Source organism: Dromaius novaehollandiae, chromosome 2, assembly GCF_036370855.1.
Source record: "Dromaius novaehollandiae isolate bDroNov1 chromosome 2, bDroNov1.hap1, whole genome shotgun sequence".
In the NCBI taxonomy this organism is placed as follows: Eukaryota; Metazoa; Chordata; class Aves; order Casuariiformes; family Dromaiidae; genus Dromaius; species Dromaius novaehollandiae.
Window position 1 is genome coordinate 64908166 of NC_088099.1, and position 6847 is coordinate 64915012.

Here is a 6847-nt window from a genome sequence, read left to right on the forward strand (position 1 = left end):
CCCACCACCCCCCCCCAACACCCCGACTTTTTTTTTTTTATTTATTTTAATATAGAGGAGGGAAAAGTAAATCACATTCTTAAGGCTGTTTTATAAAACCCGATCAACGCTGCTTCCACATACCGGCAACATATGTTCCCGTTTCAGCAGACCGAGGCGTTTTACGCAGACCACCACTTCAGCGGAGTGGGGCTGCAGGCTGCTGAATCAGCACTTCCCACCCCCTTCTCCACGCAGAGTTATGCGATGCTTCAAAGGGGGGGGGGGGAAGAGGACGCGGGGGGCTGGCGCTTCAGCAGCGGGCAAGGGGGTTTCGCAGGAGTTCATCTGCCAAACCCATTAACCGCAAACTGCTCTCGCAGAGATGCCACAGTTCCGGGCGCCGCTCGCGGTACCGCGGTCGGACGAGGCGAGGGCCAGGAGTCCGTGGCTGCCGGCCTCGCCGCCTTCCCGGCTGCAAACCAGCGGCACCCCCGGCCCCAGCCCGTTTTGGGGCGCAGCGGCCGACCGGGAGCCCCCCGCAGCGCCGAGCACGGCTGCCCCACACCCGCCTCCGCCGGCAGCCACCCCGGGCAGCAGGAAGGGGGCAGCCCTCGGGGCCAGGGGGGTTGGGGGCATTTCTGCCGGCTGCCGACGCGCGGGGCTGCGAGGGGGCTCGGCAGCGCTCGGCGCGCAACTCCCATGCGAAGCGCCGGGAAAACCGGGCTCCCGGAAGAGACCCCGGCCAACCGCCGACCAAAACACACACACGAAAAAAAGGGGGGGAAAGAGGGGGAAAAAAAAGGGGGGGACACAAACAAACAAGCAAACAAACAACAAGAAGAGGACGCCCCGGTGGGGAGAGAGAGGCGGCCTCGGCGGCGGCAGCAGGCCGGCTCCGCGCCCCGCCAGCTCCCCCGGGGCCGCCCGAGGTGCCCGGGCGGCTCCCGCGGGGCCGGACGCCGCTGGGGGCTCCGCGGCGGCAGGAAAAGGAAGTTTGCTTTCCTCCCCCCAGCCTCGCCCGCCGGGCCGCCCCGGCCCCCCCGCTGCCCCCAGCCCCTTACCTGCTCCCCGGCCCAGCCTCGCCGCGCCCCCGCCGAGTTTCAGCCGGCGGCAGGGGGAGGGTCGCGCCGCGGCTCCTGGTCGGCGGGGACGGACTGGGGCGACGGTCCTGCGGGGGGACGGGGACAGGGGCGGCGGGGGTGGGGCGGCCCTCGGACCACGCGCCTCAAGAAAAAAAAAAAGGAAAAAAACCACAAAAAAACCAACAGCGATGATAAAAACCGCGATTAAGCAACGACCACGGAGAAGAGAAGGAGAAGGAGCCGGCGCCGCGCGCGCGCGCCCCCCCGCCTGGGGCCGGGCTCCGCGCAGAAAACTTCTGCCCGCGCCGCCACCGCCGGCTCCCGGTGCTAACGGCGCCGCCGCGCTCTCGCCCCGCGCCCAGCTGACTCGGCGCCCGCCCCGCCGGGCCCTACCCCCGCCCCCGGCCCGCCCCCGCCCGCCCGGGCACCGCCCGCCGCCGCCACCGCACGCAGCCGCAGCCGCAGCCGCCGCCGCCGCCCCCCCGCGCCGGCTCCGCCGGGCGCCGCCGCCGCTGCGCGCTGCCCGCGGGGGAGGCGCGTTTTGCCCTGAAACTGCCCCCGCGGTGTGCTGGACCGCGCACCGACACACGCCGCGCATTCCTGTTTGCGGGGAGGGTTTTTTTAAAAAAAAACCCGCATGGACTTTTTATTTAGCCCCATCTGCCCACCTTGTTCTCCCCCCGCCCCGAGCGCCGTAACACCCCCCGGGGGAGGGGGGCTGCCGCGCCCCGCGACCGCGCGTGGGAGAGGCGAGGCAGCGTGCAGGCGCGCTCGGCCGCGTTGCGACACCCCGGGTTCCCACGCCGCCGCCAGCCCTCCCACGGGCTGCTGCCGCCCGCCTGTGCGCGGGGACCTTCGGCATCTCGCGCCGTGGATCGCCAGAGCTTCGCCCGTAGCTCGGAGCAACCTTATTTGCAAGTAACTGAAGCAGGCTTCAGTAGGAGCTACTGTTTCAAAGCACGTACGCTTTAGGGCGATGTGTTCCCCTCCAAGAGGGAGAGGAATAGTCCCTCAGCCGGACACAGAAACACCTCTTGTAAGAAGCGGTCAGCGCTATAAAAGGAAATTAAATCCAAGGCGAAGCAGGAAAATTCCTAGTGCTTTTCCTCGTAAGATCGATTTATGTAAATATTGGCATAAACTGATAGAAGCACTGTGACTGAACTCTCCCCTGAATGCATTTGGTAGTGTAACACGATACCTTCGTCGCTCCTCTTCTTTCTTTCTCCGTGGTTCATTCTTTACTGTGTTTCGAGGCATATTTTGTTATCAGTCCTCCCTCTCTCTGCCCCCATGTTTTCCACCCTGTTCTGATCTTGCTCCCTGTTTTCACCTCTCACTCTCCCTGCTTGACTCCTTAAATCTCCCGTCTCCTCGGAGGTATCACATCAGCCTCTCAGAGGCACGTGCCGCACTGCTGCAGGCTCGCTGCTTGCCCTCCTCGTGCCGGCAGCCTCTGGCCTCGCCCCGGCGGCCGCTGTTTGCTCTGTCATCTCCACTTCACCCGGCGCTGAGCTCTCCTCTTCAGCCTGTCAGCACCGCTAGCACCCTTCCCCTTCCCTCCCCTTTCCTCTAGAGCTCGCTCCGTGCACGGCCCCTCGCAGTGCCACTCCTCCGGGCTCAGGCCGCTTTGCCCTGCATTGCCCTGGGACCAGACCCCGGCGTTTTGGGGTGGATGGGTATTCCCCGGTGATTTTCCCACCTCCCTGCCCGAGTTGCAAGTGGCAGGAATCATTGCGGCAGGAATCATTGCAGCAGGAGTCCGGTGCGGGCGTTGTGCACAAGGAGTCCAGGGCCCATCTCGCATGGGTAGATCGTACACGTACGGCATTGTTTGACCTGTGTTTGTGTAAGAGAAGTGTCCAGAAGACTGTTTTTTGTTGTTTATTTAATTCCTCTTCTCCTCCCGCAGGGCCCGCTGCCTCAGGCCTGGGCAAGGCATTCGCCACATGCCTCGCACACATCTTGCTTCATGCTATTTGCCCCGGCACATTCTTTAGCCTCATAATGAAACAGTTATACTTTGTCATCTGCAGCGTTTCCCTTCTAGGCTATCAACTTACTTAACAAAATAAGCCGCACACAGGGTGTCCTCAAAAAAAAAAAAAAAAAAAAAAAAGTGAAAGCAGAGGAGTTATATAACTTGACCAGCACCATAGAGTGAGGCAGCAGAAGAACTGCGTTGCAGGAATTCCTGGCTTCCCAAATGCGCTGCTTCTTCCCTAAACTCTCAGATACTCCAACATAACAAGATACTTCATATATCTCCTATTAAAACCAGAGCCCACCCGTAGAACAGCGATGTGGTACACGCAACGCTGAAGTGAAACTGGAAGCATAAAGTTCAGGTATTTTCGAGCCACCAGAGAAGCAGCTACCTGGCTGTCTTCCAGCATGCTCTTTCTTTAAGTGTGCTCACTGTTTCTCCATATAAGACTGCCGATCCATCAGTTAATCATATGGAGTAAGTACCTAAAATTAACTTTTAAATTATTAACGCATGAGAACATATCCGTCTGCCATGTGCATTATTTTGAAGGATTACAGTATGTACACTGAGTGCCATTAATGGTACATTTTGAAGATGGTAAAGTGACTTGTATGGAAATCGGAATAGTTGATGGATTCCTCTACAAATGCTTTTGGCAGTGATAAAGTGTCCAATCGAACTGTTGTTAAGCATGTGTCCATGCTTAAATTTCCTTCTCATACATACAAAAATAGGAGACTGCCCATGTCTTAATAGCACAAAATTTTTCATTTTCTGATGGGTTGAATAGAAGAAACAGATATACATGAGCATTGAAAATGTTCCTCTGACAAATAAAAACACGAGGAAAGATACGTTTAGTTTCCTAGACTACAGCTGTATTGTTCAAGACAAAAACTGTACTGTCATAAAATTGTTTATCAAAAATAGCAGCATTAAAACTCTTAAATATAGAAGTAGCAATACATCCTTGCAATAGCAGTGAAGGACATATTTATGATACTTATCTTTTCCTTTAGCTAACAAATCTGAAAAAACCAAGAAAACCCTAAGTACTCCATATCATGAAAATAGCAGCCCAAATATAAAACAACCTGCAGGATTAACCAATATTTTCTTGAAGAAAAGAAAAATTGTAATTTGCTGCAGGGAAAACCTCACAAGAAATAAGGGGCCAATAACATTCGGTGAGTGTGTAAACATTATTTCCCCTCGAGGACAGCCAGAAAAGTAAACGTCCATGCAGAAGCTTCCCCGCGCCTTCACAAGTACCGTACAAAGGAGCGATGCCAGGGAGAAATTTATTCCAGCTCCCCATTTTCTTCTTCTTTACAGTAGCCGAGGGATGGGTAGGGTAAGACTGATTCCACCGATTGCTAATGAGAGACATGATCAGGCCTTCCCCTGCCAGAGAGGCCCTTGCCCCACTCATGGGAGTCGAGGGGGCACAGGCAGATGAGGGGGGACAGACGGCCCCCTCAGAGGTGGGGAGCGCCCGGCTCGGGGCTTCACCTCTCCTTTTATTCCCCAATTTACTACTCCAACCAACAACTGTGCTCTACCGTAATAACATGCTATCTTAGAGTATTGAAAGAGAGTGAAAAAAGCCCTCTTTGCCATTTTTACCCCCTTAGAAGTTTTCATTAATGGAAGGTATTTTTGCGTTAAGGCTTCAGAAACCTAAATGTAAGCAGAATATTGGCATTCTGTACGCGGCTAGCACTGAACTTGGGACTTAGCTCCTAATAATAAGTGGCTGTTAAAAGTTCAAGTACAGTGGGCTTGGGCCACCTTGCACTGAGACTTCAACTCTGCAGGGTGACTTTCCTTTTTTGAAACTTATCCAAGGGATGCTAAGCTTTACAATTCAGTTATCTGCATGTGAAAAATGGTCATTTTTAATAGTTTTGATCAGATCGAATAATGAAAAATGTCCAATAGATAGGACGTTTTCTTTAAACAGTCTTAGATTTCATATGTATTCTGAGAACGGGCACAATTTTCCTTTCTTTTACACTGATTTAGGAAATGAAAATCCACTAGTATAAGATCTGAAGAAGAGAGATCAGAATCTGGCCACTGCTTTCATTCTCAAAGGCACTTTCATGAAAGCATTATATGAAAGTGGGTATTGAACATCATCTTTAACTAGTATGAATACACTGATAAAAGACTTCAGTGATCAAAAAAGGGTCAACATGGTCATTATTACCTACTAAGTATATAGGCAAAAATGCTGACCAACCTTTGAAATGGTAATAAGTTCCTTTTGTCCTGGACAGGGCTTTTCACCTTAAATACAGAGGAAGTCTAACACATTATAATTTTAGTAAGGTTAAACCCAGAACAAAATCAATTTAAAATTAATATTTTTGTTGCTTTCACTACAGTCGAGGCAAATACTTGGAATATTTTTTTAAAATATCCAGAAAAAAATAAAAGAAGTCTTTTTAATGTTAAAGTAGGAAAAAATATTCTCCCTCCTTTCCATCTTCATTTTTTTTCCCCCATTTTATCTGTTTTATGGTGGAGAATGAAAGCCAAAAGGGGAAAGGGCTAAGAAAGATTCAACCTTTTATAAAACATTAACTATTTCACATTTCACTTCACTGTTTCACATTTGCTGTATGAGCAAAAGTATACAGATTTTATTTCAGATTTCACCAAAAGACTGACATTTTCAAAGCTTTACCTTTTTTCCAGTGTTCACTCAGTTCTCTGCCTTCACCTGACCCAGCAGAAGCTTTACCAACTGCATTAATTTTAGAAGTTTAGATAGTTCTTTTTCTGCCCAGTTGCTATCAAAAGGCTTTAACATTAGCTGAGTATAGAAAGGAGTCTCTTTTTTTTTAATATTAAGAGAAAAATAAGAGCTATGGCATAACCATAGCAGAATAAACTGACTGTTTTCATAGACTACATTATGAAGATCTACTTTTTGTTGCTAGGTAAGTTATATCTCTATTTACAGCTTTTGAAAAAGGCTGAATAGTCAGGGACATGCTGTAATTTGAGACAGAAGTCTGAGCTCCAGTGAAAGATGTGTGCTCTTTCTTGGCTGCACAAAATGGAACAGTTACACAAGTTGGTAAAAATGAGAATGGAATTCTAAGAGACATTGATGATCCAAACAGAAACGGCATTAAAAAAATAAAAAAGAAAGGAATACATTTAGCCCACCAGTCTGTAAAAACACATCTGTTCCCAGTTCTAGCCCTACAATTAACACATCGACTAATTCAATATTAATAGCTATATTCTACCATATTCCCTCAATTCTGATGAAGAAAACCAGGTATTTTTGGACATTTAAGATGTTAAGTGAAATGACATCTTAAACACGTTTTGCTCTTTCCAAATCAAAAAGACAACTGGTTTCCAGATGCACAAGTTTTCAACTTGCATGCCAGCTAACACTAGATGGAAGAAAAAAATATTCAAGAGTATACTGCAATAGGAAGAGATGCAGTTCAAGCTATACTACATATTCTCTTTTTTGACAAGAAAAGTTGGGATTTATTCAAAACATGTAGTGCTCATTCACAGCTTTGCCACAGAGGAGGAGAGAACAACTAGAACTGTGACTCAAAAGGAAATCCAGCCACATGAAAGTCAGTGGCAATGCATTTTGTGAGCTTAGTGCAACCATGATTTCATCTTGAGTCTTTTCATGGTTCATGGGGCTTGAAGGGGTGGATATGAAATCTCCGCATCTTCAACACCACAGCTTGCTTTGTATGCTGGAGCTATTAGGAGCATGTTTTGACCAGTCCTGTAGCAGGATCTCCCAGCT

General features: G+C 49.8%; 1 protein-coding gene across 2 annotated transcripts in view; it reads right to left on the bottom strand.

Annotated features, from left to right (window-relative positions):
- Window positions 1-2288, bottom strand: part of GRB10 (growth factor receptor bound protein 10) — a 156167-nt gene extending 153879 nt beyond the window's left edge. The window contains exon 1 of one of the 2 annotated variants that reach the window (XM_064506697.1): window positions 2266-2288. The gene's annotated coding sequence lies outside the window, so the exon portion shown is untranslated. Of the gene's footprint in view, window positions 1-1043; window positions 1453-2265 lie in introns of those variants that run through there. The other variant, XM_026102299.2, reaches the window with a different exon arrangement.
- Between the last annotated feature and the right edge of the window lie 4559 nt (window positions 2289-6847).